This window comes from Choloepus didactylus, chromosome 2 (assembly GCF_015220235.1).
Source record: "Choloepus didactylus isolate mChoDid1 chromosome 2, mChoDid1.pri, whole genome shotgun sequence".
Lineage (NCBI taxonomy): Eukaryota > Metazoa > Chordata > Mammalia > Pilosa > Megalonychidae > Choloepus > Choloepus didactylus.
The window spans coordinates 156,503,710-156,517,450 of record NC_051308.1 but is presented as its reverse complement, the minus strand read 5'-3'; the positions used below and the strand labels follow the sequence as shown (position 1 = coordinate 156,517,450).

Sequence of the window (13,741 nt, the reverse complement as noted above, 5' to 3'; positions counted from 1 at the left end):
GTTCCTCATAACTTTTTTTAATTAGTTAGTATTAAGTAAAAATTAGTTTAATCTGATAATAGTATTTTAGCTTTATCTGATATTAGTATAGCTACCCCAGCTCTCTTTTGGTTACTACTTGCATGATACATATATTTTTTTCCATCCTTTCACTTTCAACCTACTTGTATCTTTGAATTTAAGGTGAGTCTCTTGCAGAAGCATATAATTTGGACATGCCTTTTTTTTTTTTTAATCTTCATTTTATTGAGATATATTCACATACCACGCAGTCATACAAAACAAATCGTACTTTCGATTGTTCACAGTACCATTACATAGTTGTACATTCATCACCTAAATCAATCCCTGACGCCTTCATTAGCACACACACAAAAATAACAAGAATAATAATTAGAGTGAAAAAGAGCAATTGAAGTAAAAAAGAACACTGGGTACCTTTGTCTGTTTGTTTCCTTCCCCTATTTTTCTACTCATCCATCCCTAAACTAGACAAAGTGGAGTGTGGTCCTTATGGCTTTCCCAATCCCATTGTCACCCCTCATAAGCTACATTTTTATACAACTGTCTTCGAGATTCATGGGTTCTGGGTTGTAGTTTGATAGTTTCAGGTATCCACCACCAGCTACCCCAATTCTTTAGAACCTAAAAAGGGTTGTCTAAAGTGTGCGTAAGAGTGCCCACCAGAGTGACGTCTCGGCTCCTTTTGGAATCTCTCTGCCACTGAAGCTTATTTCATTTCCTTTCACATCCCCCTTTTGGTCAAGAAGATGTTCTCCATCCCACGATGCCAGGTCTACATTCCTCCCTGGGAGTCATATTCCACGTTGCCAGGGAGATTCACTCCCCTGGGTGTCTGATTCCACGTAGGGGGGAGGGCAGTGATTTCACCTTTCAAGTTGGCTTAGCCAGAGAGAGAGGGCCACATCTGAGCAACAAAGAGGCATTCGGGAGGAGGCTCTTAGGCACAACCATAGGGAGGCCTAGCCTTTCCTTTGCAGCAACTGTCTTCCCAAGGGTAAAACCTATGGTAGAGGGCTCAACCCATCAAACCACCAGTCCCCTATGTCTGTGGTCATGTTAGCAACCATGGAGGTGGGGTAGGCCAATACCCCTGCATTCTCCACAGGCTCCTCAAGGGGGCACTACATATTTTTTTTCCCTTGTTTTTCTTTTTTTTTTTTTTTTTTAACTTTCCCTTCTTTTTTAAATCAACTGTATGAAAAAAAGTTAAAAAGAAAACAAACATACAATAAAAGAACATTTCAAAGAGACCATAACAAGGGAGTAAGAAAAAGACAACTAACCTAAGATAACTGCTTAACTTCCAACATGTCCCTACTTTACCCCAAGTTACATAATATAGCAACATTTCTGTGAACTTGTTCCTACTATATCCATCAGAAATTAACAGACCATAATCATTCCTGGGCATCCCCAGAATGTTAAATAGCTTATCTGTTCTTCTTGGATTATTGTTCCCCCTTCCTTAATTGCTCTCTATTGCTAGTTCCCCTACATTCTACATTATAAACCATTTGTTTTACATTTTTCAAAGTTCACATTAGTGGTAGCATATAATATTTCTCTTTTTGTGCCTGGCTTATTTCGCTCAGCATTATGTCTTCAAGGTTCATCCATGTTGTCATATGTTTCACGAGATCGTTCCTTCTTACTGCCGCGTAGTATTCCATCGTGTGTATATACCACATTTTATTTATCCACTCATCTGTTGAAGGACATTTGGGTTGTTTCCATCTCTTGGCAATTGTGAATAATGCTGCTATGAACATTGGCGTGCAGATATCTGTTCGTGTCACTGCTTTCCGATCTTCCGGGTATATACCGAGAAGTGCAATCGCTGGATCGAATGGTAACTCTATATCTAGTTTTCTAAGGAACTGCCAGACCGACTTCCAGAGTGGCTGAACCATTATACAGTCCCACCAACAGTGAATAAGAGTTCCAATTTCTCCACATCCCCTCCAGCATTTGTAGTTTCCTGTTTGTTTAATGGCAGCCATTCTAACCGGTGTTAGATGGTATCTCATTGTGGTCTTAATTTGCATCTCTCTAATAGCTAGTGAAGCTGAACATTTTTTCATGTGTTTCTTGGCCATTTGTATTTCCTCTTCAGAGAACTGTCTTTTCATATCTTTTGCCCATTTTATAATTGGGCTGTCTGTACTATTGTCATTGAGTTGTAGGATTTCTTTATATATGCAAGATATCAGTCTTTTTGGACATGCCTTTTTATCCATTCTGCCAATTACTGCCTTTTGACTGGAGAGTTTAATCCATTTACATTTCAAGTCATATCTATGTTTAGACTTTCTATGTCTTATACCTTTTTTGACCCTCAATTATTCTGTTAATGCCTACTTTTATATATATTTAATTTTTGTGTTGTACCATATAGAGTACCTTCTCTTTTCTATCTGGTTACCATGGGGTTAAAATTTAACATCATAAATATATAATAATCATATTTAGTTTGATAACAATTCGACTTTCATAGCATACACATCTACTTTTCCTATATCCCTCTACCCCCCACCTTTTTTTTTGTACTTGTTACCACTTATATCTTTGTATATTGTATGTCCAAAAACCATAGATTTATCATTACCTTTTATGCATTTGCATTTTGGCACCTGTAGGAAGTAAGAAGTGGGATTACATACCAAACAATATACTACAGTAATACTGACATTTATAATTACCCAAATAGTTACTTTTACTGCAGATCTTGATTTCTTTACACCACTTCAAACCACTGTCTAATGTCCTTTCTTTTCAGTCTGAAGATCTCCCTTTAGCATTGCTTGTGGGGCAGATATACTGGTGATGAACCCACTTAACTTTTGTTTATTTGGAAATGTCTTAATCTCTGCCTCATTTTTGAAAGAAAGTCCCACAAGATATAAAATTCTTGGCTGACAGTTGTTTTCTTTCAGCAATCTAAGTCTTTCAACACATTGCCTTCTTGCCTCCATGGTTTATGTTGAGAAATCTTTACTCAATCTAATTGGGACTCCCCTGTACCTAACACATCGCTTTTCTCTTGTAGTTTCAAAACTCTCTCCTTGCCCTTTGCATTCCATAGTGTGGTCAATATATGATGTGGTGTATTTTACTTCATGTTTATCCTGTTTGTTGTTCTCTGGGCCTCTTGGATGTGCATATTCATGTCTTTTGCTGAGTTTGGGAAGTTCTCTATCATTTTTTTCTTTCATTGCTCCTCCTCCCCCTTTCCATCTTTATTCTCCTTCTGGGACTCTCATAATGTGTATACTGGTATGCTTGATGGTGTTCCAGAGGTGTCTTAGGCTACTTTTGCTTCATATATTTCTTTTTCTTTTTCTTTTTTGTCTGCTCCTTAGCCTGACTCATTTCAAGTGTTATGTCTGCAAGTTCATTGATTCTTTCTTCTGCCAGCCCCGTTCTGCTCTTGAAACCCTCCTGGGAACTTTTTATTTCAGTTATTGTTGTCTTCAACTCCAGTAGTTCTATTTGCTTCCTTTTTAAAATTTCTATCTCTTTACTAAGATTCTCATATTGCCCATTCCTTTTTTCCTGATATCCTTTAGTTCTTTCTCTGTTTTTTCCTTCATCTCTTTGAGCATTTTTAAGATGACTTTTTTAAAGGCTCTGTTTGGTGTGTCCATATCCTAGACTTCTTTTTGGTGTTTTCTGGATTTTTATTTCTTCCTTTGGATGGGCCACCATCTCCTGTTTCTTTGTCTTGTACTCTTTTGTTGCACACTGTACATTTAAATATTTTTAAATGTTCAATCTTGAATTTGTTCCCTGAGACATCTGTTTCTTAATTGTGTAATCAGCTGGTGATAAGACAGATTTTCTTGAGCTTCAGCCTTCCTATCAGGAAGATATGCCACAGGCAAATGCAATGTGCAGGGATTTCCCTGTCTTTCTGGGCCTGTGTCTTGCCCAGGCCTTTTGCTTCTTAGTAGTTTTGAAGTTCCCCTACTTACAGGAGTTTGGTTGTCCACCCTATTTCCTAAGAAACTGACCTCTCTCTCCTGGGTGTTTGAGGCTTGCAAGACTTTGCCCCAGACTGTCTGCCTCTATAGTTTCTTACAACCATTTTGTTGTATCAAGCTACTTTTGCTTGGAGGGCAAATTCTGAAAGGAGGGGCATGCCAGAGAGAACTGTCTCAAGTCAGTCTTTTCCAGGCAAAACAGGGCCAGGGACTCACAAAGGGGAGGGGATCACAAAGGGTGCCAAGAGCTCCTTCCATGGCTTCCCAAAGTTGAAAAAGTGAAGTCCTTCACCTAACTGTCCCCTGCAGCTCTGAGGAAACATAGCATCTTTAAGTCTCCTCTGCTGTGGCCTTTATCTGGGGTGGGTTGAAACAATGGCCACTGCTGCCTTTGTCTGGGGGAGAGGGATATAAAAACAATGGCCACCCTCATAGCTGGGCTTCCAGTGATCCAGAGTCACTAATAAAAAGCCATGATCAGTGATCAGCGTGCCCAGCCCTAGTCTTGGAAAGAGGATTTCTATGTTCCTTTCAGTCACCAGTGAGTTAGCCAGGGCTGGACCCCACAGTGGGAGTGGGGCATGGGCACCAGTAGCCACTGCCACTGCACAGAGAGAGCAAACTACTGTTCTTTACCATAATTTATCAGTCTCTTCCCCCTACTCTTTCCTGGATGCTGACAGTGTTCTGGACTCCAGAGTTTCAAAATAGTTGTTTCAGACAGTTCCTGCCTATTTAATAGTTGTTCTGGTGGAAAGACTGAGTCCTAGTGCTCCCTTCTCTGCCATCTTCCCACAACCCTTTCTCTGATATATCCTGAGCATGTTTTTAACTAGGACACAACACAGCCCCTATGCCCCTTTTGCCCTTTGTCCTTGTGCCAGTTTGAATGTATTATGTCCCCCTGAAAAAGCCATATTCTTTGATGCAATCTTGTGGCGCAGATGTTTTAGTGCTGATTAGATTGGAATCTTTTGAGTGTTTCCATGGAGATGTGACCCACCGTAAACTGTAGGTGATAACTCTGATGAGATAATTTCCATGGAGGCATGGCCCCACCCATTCAGCATGGGTCCTGATTTCTGGAGCACTATATAAGCTCAGAACAGAAGGAGCGACCCTGCTACAACCAAGAGGGACACTTTGAAGAATGCACAGGAGCTGAGAGAGACATTTTGGAGACAGACTTTGAAAGCAGACTTTTTCTCCAGAGAAGCTAAGAGAGGACAAATGCCCCAAGAGCAACTGAGGGTGACATTTTGGAGAGAAGCTGAAGCCTAGAGAGGAACGTCCTGGGAGAAAGCCATTTTGAAGCCAGAACTCTGGAGCAGATGCCAGCCACATGCCTTCCCAGCTAACAGAGGTTTTCCAGACACCATTGGCCATCTTCCAGTGAAGGTACCTGATTGTTGATGTGTCACCTTGGACACCTTATGGCCTTAAGGCTGTAACTCTGTAACCAAATAAACCTCCTTTATAAAAGCCAATCCATTTCTGGTGTTTTGCATTCCAGCAGCACTGGCAAACTAGAACAGTCCTTATCCTTGTCTCCTACTCTGTTTATCTTCTCTTTTCTTTTCCTCCCCTATTACTCCCTTTCTCAACTTAATGTGACCTGGGGTACAGAATGTCTTTATTCCACTTCTTGAACATCATTGCACTTTTTGTACTAAATTGTAAAGTGGATTCAGCTCTTTATATTTCACTTCCTGAAAAGCAACCTAGATTCAGGATTTTTTTTTAGTATTATATGATTTACAATTTTTTTTTCTATGACCCAATAACTCTGGATGGAAAACTTTTCACATACTTGTTCTTAATATGAAGAACTTGTAATGACCAGATGGAAAGCACATTTTGGATTTCCATAACTAAAACTTAGTGTGCATTTCTGATATGTAAGGCAATGTGATGGCAGTAAGGTATCCTAGTGATTTTAACATAATTTTAATTTATAATGTAACATAATTTTAATTTAATATACTTTTAATACATATGAAATATGTATTTGTCTTTGTACTCTTGTTGCACACTGTATATTTAAATATTTTTAAATGTTCAATCTTGAATTTATTCCCTGAGACATCTGTTTCTTAATTGTGTAACCAGATGAGACAGATTTTCTTGAGCTTCAGCCTTCCTATCAGAAAGGTATGCCATAGGCAAATGCAATGTGCAGGGATTTCCCTGTCTTTGTCTCTCTTAAAAGATCCTTCCTGAGTTTAGAAAGATAACTTTTACAGTCCACTAAAGGTTAGGTAGCATCAAAGAAATCTAGCAGCTTGTTGATATAGGCTTAATTTTCAATAACCAAGCAGTAACTTAAGTACTGAAAACTCTAACTCGTTATAATTTTCATTTTTATTATGTAATACATTAATATGGTTCAAAATTCAAAAGATACAAAAGGATATTCAGTGGAAAGTCTCCCTCTGACCTTGTCTTTTAGTTTCTTAGATCCCTTTGCCAGAGACAGCCTATGTTTTATCAGTTTCTCATATATACCTCCAGAGACACATCGATTCCACCCTGCCAACTTTTTACATAAGTGGTGGCATCCTACACGCATTTCTTCACCTTGCTTTTTTCCACTTAACAACATGCCAGTAAATAACAATCTGGGGTGTTTTTGTTTGCTTGTTTTATTTTAACAGCTTCCGAGTATTCCATGGTGTGGATTAAAATTAGCCCGTCTCTTAATAAAGGGCATTTAGGTAACTTCCAATGCTGAAATGAGTAATCCTATGCATTCAAAATTTTATAGGTGTGTAAGTATATCTATCTAGTGGATAAAATCCTAGAAGCAGAATCACTAGTCAGAGATGTGCATCTGTAATTTTTATAGTTATTACCAAACTGTTCTTTATAGAGATTGAAGCGATTTACATTCCCATTGGCACCTACTTTCCCAAACCCTTGTCAACACACTATATTATCAAACTATGGATTGTTGAATCTGTTAGAGGAAAACAGTATCTTCTTCCCATAATTTTTAGTTTCACTTTTGTTACTGATCCTTCTGAGAAGGGATAAAGTCCCAATGGATATGAAAATAAGATAACAACAACTTTATTCACCATATCTCAGATGGCAAATTCTATAATAAATGAAAAAATATATTTATTTTTTTTTAACCAGCAGAAAGTAATAAGTACTACTGTAAGATATGGTTCAGGCTAAAAGTATATGCAGGCTCAAAAGAGATCCCGAAAAATGTATACATATTAAATTCATGGCGAGTTACTTAAAAGAGACTTGGAATACTTTCTCTTTTGTCCTCTTGCATTTTAGAGCTTTCATCTTTTTTCAATTTTAAAACATTAGGATTTTATATATACAGTCAATTGTGCTGTCTTGTTTTGAAGACGCAAATTTGTTTCAACTTGATTGACGTATTAGGGAACAATTTGAGCGATTTTGTCTGTGGGAGGCACAAGGTGAACACAAAAAAGCTATACCCAGCTAGGCAGGAATACAAAAAACACACACACTCTTCAGACATTTACCAGTTAATCAAGACAATGTGGTGCTGGCATAACAACAGACATATAGATCAACGAACTGGAATAGAGTCCAGAAATAAAACCATGTGTCTACGGTTAACTGATTTTCAACAGTAGTGCCAAAACTATTCAATGGGAGAAAGAACAGTCTCTTCAACAGAAGGTGCTGGGAAAGAACAGACCACTTCAAAAGAATGAAGGTGAACCCTTATCTCACACCATATAAAAAGTCCACTCAAAATGAATCAAAGGCCTAAATGTAAGAGCTAAAACTATAAAATTCTTAGAAGAAAACATAAGGGAAAATCTTCATGACCTTGGATTTGGCAAAGGATTCTAAGATATGACATCAAAAGCATAAGCAACACAAGAAAAAAATTAAAAACTCTGTGCTTCAAAAGACACTATCACGAAAGTAAAAAGATAACCCTCAGAATGGTAGAAAATATTTGCAAATCATATATCCGATAACGGATTTGTATACAGAAAATATAAAGAATACTTAAACTCAATAACAAAAAAACAAATAAAGCAACTAAAAACAGGCAAAGGATCTGAATAGATATTTCTCCAAGGAAGATATACAATGACCAAAAGGCACATAAAATCATACTCAACATCATTAGTACCAACAAAAAGCAAATCAAAACCACAACAAAATATTACTTCACAACCACCAGGATGACTGTAATGAAAAACTCAGATAACAAGTATTGGTATGGAAGTAGAGAACTCATGCACTGCTGGTGAGAACATAAAATGGTTCAGCTGCTTCAGAAAACAGTCTGGTAGTTCCTCAAATGATTAAATTAGAGTTACCATATGACTCAGCAGTTCCATTCTAAGGTATATAGTCAAGAGAAATGAAAACGTATGTCTTATACAAAATCTTTACATAAATGTTTTTAGCAACATCATTCATGATAGCCAAAATGTGGAAACAACTGCAATGTCCATCAACCAATGACTGAATAGACAAAACATAGTATATCCAGTCAGTGAGATATTGTGTGGCCAAAAAAGGATTGAAGTACTGATATATACTACACATGGATGAACTGTGAAAACATTATGCTAAGTGAGAAAAGCCACAAAAGACCACATATTGTATGATTCCATTAATATGAAATGCCCAGACTAACCTATACAGACAGAAAGTACGCTACTGGTTACTTAGTACTGAGGAGTGGGGGTGGGTGGGGAGGGGAATGGAAGGATGAGGGGATAAGAGGTGATAGCTGAATGGTACAAAATTTCTTTTTGAGGTGATGAAAATGTTTTACAATTGACTGTAGTGATGACTGCACAACTCCAAATAAACTAAAAACCACTAAAAACTACTGAACTGTACATTTTTAAAAAATGAATTGTGTGGTATGTGAATTATATTTCAATAAAGGTGTTATTTAAAAAACAAAAACAAAAACAAAAAAAAAGATCCTTCCTGGATCTCCAAGAGGATTTGGACAATGCTGCTTTAGTGAATACTCCCAATCTGATACCTTAAGAGGCTGGAACAATAGAAATTTATAAATTTAAACCAGAACATTTAAAAAATAGAAAATGGCACTGAATTCCACATTGCAATTTCAGACATCCATGAAGCCAACCTGACCTCAGAGGTTTCTAACATTGCACATGCAACCAAGTTTATTCCTCTACAGGAACCCAGTGTCTCTGTTCTGGGTGTCAATACTTCTTCAATCAGTTTGGAAGTTTGGGGATTAGCTGTCATTTTATCCATATTTTAAACTAGAAATTGTATTAGAACTAAAATTCAATGTTATACATATTTGGTAAATATCTACAGCACTTTGATTTAATTTACTAAACTCATAGTCTATTATAAAACTCTTTGTAATATAAAAATGAACATGTGAAAGTTATAAATGTCCTAATTACCTGGGTTAATTAATACTAATTTAGTTGCTAAAGGGACATAAAAATGAGTATAGTAACCCCCTTCAAAAATCCATTTATTAATTTTAAATATAAAAAGAAGATGTGTATTTGTACTTGCAGGCTTTTCAAAAAAACAATTCAAGGGTATGCTACAGATTTATTTAGTATATTAAAAAATCAGAATTTACTCAATTCATTCAAAAAATATTTACGTATCTACAATAGCAAATAACTTTATGGTAGAATTATTTAGGTTCCATTCCCAATTATGAATGAACACTTTATGACAATACCAATAATCAAAAAGTACTATACAGAAAATTTTTCAATGGGAAATGCTCTAAAGCAGTAAGGAGGTCAAATTTGGTTTTTATCAATGACTAAAAGTGGAATATGAAAGTTTCAGCCATAGGCATGAAATGATTATTAACTACCAAGTATGCTTTTTTCTGTGAACTGTGGAACATTGCAATAAAGCCGTTTCTATTCTGAGACCATCATTAGGTCCCAAGAGTATCACCCAAATTCCCCATTAGGGCAGGGATCTGTTTTCATGGCTGTACTCTAGAACTTAGAATAGTACTTGATACATAGCAGATGTTCAATGAATATTTGTTAAATAAATTAATAAATATTTTTATGCTCCCGAAAGAAATTAATTTACCCCCATTACATCAAAAAATATCCACAAAATGTGCATGTGCTCATGGTATTATAAGGCCAGGATACAATGAAAACTAACCACGTAATACATTGATGGGAACCATCATATAAACTGTCAAGAACTTAACTGCATCATGTCAATAGAATAGATAAATAAACTATCTAATAAAATATAAATAAGCTATTAGTATAGTGATGCTGTGATTTTTCTGAGAGAGAGAAATTAAAAGTGACAGTTATATTTGAAGAAAATTCCCTGTTTACAAGCAGGAAGATTTCAGAAACTCTGAATGTCTGAAAGAAGGAAGCTACTTGATATATTTGGAGGTGAAGGAGTCAGAGAAAAAAATCTTAAAACATTAGCAAACCAAATCCAGAAATATGTAAAACTTATTAATATATTATGACCAACTTGAATTTATCCCAGAAAGGAAATATGGTTCAATATTAGAAAATCAATGTTATTTACCATATTAACAGACAAAAAAAGAAAAACACTACTCAATCATCTCAATAAATGAAAAAGTATATGAATTCAACCTCCATTCAACATTAAAAATGCAACCTTTGAAAACGTTATTAACCTGACAAAGGGTATCTACAAAAAGAAAAAAATACCTATAGCAGATATCAGAATTAATGGTGATATGTTGAAGGCTGTCTCTTTGACACTGAAAACAAGCCAACAAGACTTGTCACTACTTTTACTCAAAATTGTACTGGAGATCCTAGCTAACACAGTAAAGCAATAAAACAAAAAGAAGCATAAAGATTAGGATATGTATACAAGAATGTTCATTGCTGCATTGTTTGTAATAGAAAAAAAAAATATTTGAACAATCCAAATACCCTTCAATCATAGAATGGATAAGTAAATTATGGAGTATTTTTGCAGTGGAATATTATGTAGCAATAAAATGAATAAACCACAGTTATACCCTACAACATAGAAAAATCTTCCAAATATAATGTTGAAGAAAAGCAGAAGAGGAAAGAATACACATGATTATATTTGAATAGATGTCACAAACAGGCAAAACTATACTGTTTAGGGATACATGTGAGATGGTAACAAAGACAAAGAAGTGATTCCCAGAAAAGTCAGAAGACTGATTGTCCTTAGTGGAGTCGAAAAGTATTAAGATCAAAATGAGGCAAGCAGGGAGTTCTGGGGTGACAGCATGTTCTGTTTCTTGTCTTGGATGGTGTGCTTTATAACTTTTTGTTAAACTGTGAATATATGTTTTACACACTTTCTGAATATATAATACACAATTTTTTAAAAAAATTAAAAAGAGGCACCTGAAATGTACAAAAAGGATCATCAAAATGAAAAAAGCTTTTATACAAACTTTTTCTAAATTATACTTCATCACCAAAACACTGATATACAATCCTTGTTTTATTTAACAAGTTATTGTATAAAATAGTAAACTCTTTCCATGTTCTGACTTGTATTACACAGATGGCTGTCATTCTAAGAATTTCCTTCTGTAAGATATCAAAGTAGTTTTAGGGATTTAAGCAATTCACCTAGAAAAAACATTTCACACCCTAGGAATTTCAGTGACTCATACACAATGGTTAGAATTGAGTCATAAACAGATTGCACCATAATATTCAAATCCTGATAATTTAAAAATAAAGAAAAGGCACATTCCATCTTTAAGTGGGGGTGAGAAATTAGATACAAGAGAGGCAGAACTCTAAATTCCAAGGAAAATAAGGCATAAGTCTATAAATTGTTAAAAAATTTTTTTATTTATGAAAGCCTCGAAGGGTCAAGACATAATTAATCTATTCTCAGCTACATGCCACTACACTGAGAAATGATTTATAGAGCATTAACAGTCACAGAGAAAAGAAAGATTTATACACAGTAAGAAAAAAAGAAGAAGATACAAAAATTGGAAAGGTACAAAACCGTAACTATTTACAGGTGACAAAGAAAATCCAGTTGAATCAACAAACAAAACTAATTGAGAGTTCTACAAAGTAACCAGAACAAGATCAAATTATAAAAATCAATAGTGTTCCTCGATACTACCAGTAACAAACCAAAAGTAGAATCTTAAATCATGTACCACTTATAATAAGCAACAAAAACTATAAGATACCTAGATATTTGCCTATCAAAGAATGAACAAGACATTTTGAGAAATTTTTTTAAAAAAAGACTTGAGAGTTATGCCATGTTCATATGCTAATTATCTTCAAAATAATCTACAAATTCAATGCACTTTCGTAGTGGTCATCCTCCAAGACGGCCTGTGGTGTAGTCCTCTCTCTTAAATCCACAGATTTTCAGATTTAGAGGAACTGAATTTGAAGAACTATGCTTAAGGAACTATACCCCAGGAGTCTTACCCACCCTTGGACCTCATTTAGATGAGATTCTGAACTTCAAGCTGATACTGTAGTAGGATGAGACTTTTGTGAGCCTTGTCAGGAGGGTGAATGTATTTTGCATGTGAGAGGGACATTAATTATTGGAGGCCAGAGGATGGTCTGAAGTAGCCAGTTTCCAAGATGGCCCCCAATGATAGATGTTTCCTTGTGTAGTCCCCCACCCCACCCCCACAACACACTAAAGAGAGCTGATTTATGTAACCAATAGGATATTGCAGGAATGTGGGAATGTGACTTCAGAGGCTAAGTCATATGTGATATCACAGCTTCTACTTTGCTATTTCCTGAATCCTTGCTCCAGGGAAAGCAAGTGATACTCTCATAGCCCTTTGGAGAGGTCTGTGTGGCAAGGAAGTTATCTGTTATCTTGCCAGCTTCAACTTGACAGCCATGTGAGTGAACTAACTTAGAAAGGATCCTCTAGCCACAGTCAAGCCTGCAGATTACTTTGACCTCAATTGACATTTTGACTATACCCTCACAAGAGACCCCAACTACACCATCCAGCTAAGCTGCTCCTGAATTCCTGCCCTATAAATGCTATGAGGTAATAAATGTTTACGTTCTTGTAAGCCACTAAGTTACAAAGTAGTTTTGTAGCAATAGATAACTAATTCAGATTTCAATAAAAATTCCAGAAGACTTCTTTTAGGAACACAACAAGCATATTATCCAAATTTTATGAAATAATATTTATGGAAAACTAATCTAATTTTGAAAAAATTAGTAAAATGAAAGAAGTTCCTTTCCAGATATTAATACAGTGGACACAGCTATAGTAATAAATACGTGTTTAAGTGCATAGAAATTAATAATTCACATAATGAAACAGAATAGCAAACTCAGAATGAGAAAGGTAGCACCATAAGTCAATAGAGAAAAAACAGACAACTTAGCAGATAGTGTTACGAAAACTAGCTCAGTACATATAGAAGAATAAAATTGGATCCCTATTCTGTTCTGTATATGCAGGTGAAACCCATTTGGATTAAGATCTTAAATTTAAAAGTCAATTTTTAAAAAGCTAATAGAAGAAAATGAAGAAAAATGTCTGGGCAGTCTGAAAGGACTTCCTAAGCAAAAGCTAAAAGCACAAAGCCTAATGTAAGGCAAAAAAAAAAAAAAAAAAAAAAAAAAAAGATGGGTTTAATTACATCAAAATTGAGGATTTCTGTTCAAAAAGAATACCAGAGGCAAAATTAATAGTTGACAGATAAGAGATGATATTTGCAATGTTTAAAACCTGCTAAGGAATTAACA

General features: G+C 35.7%; 1 pseudogene; it reads left to right on the top strand.

The window, feature by feature from the left end:
* The window catches only part of LOC119513683, a 50,761-nt pseudogene extending 41,503 nt beyond the window's left edge, over positions 1–9,258 (top strand).
* The last annotated feature ends 4,483 nt before the right edge of the window (positions 9,259–13,741 follow it).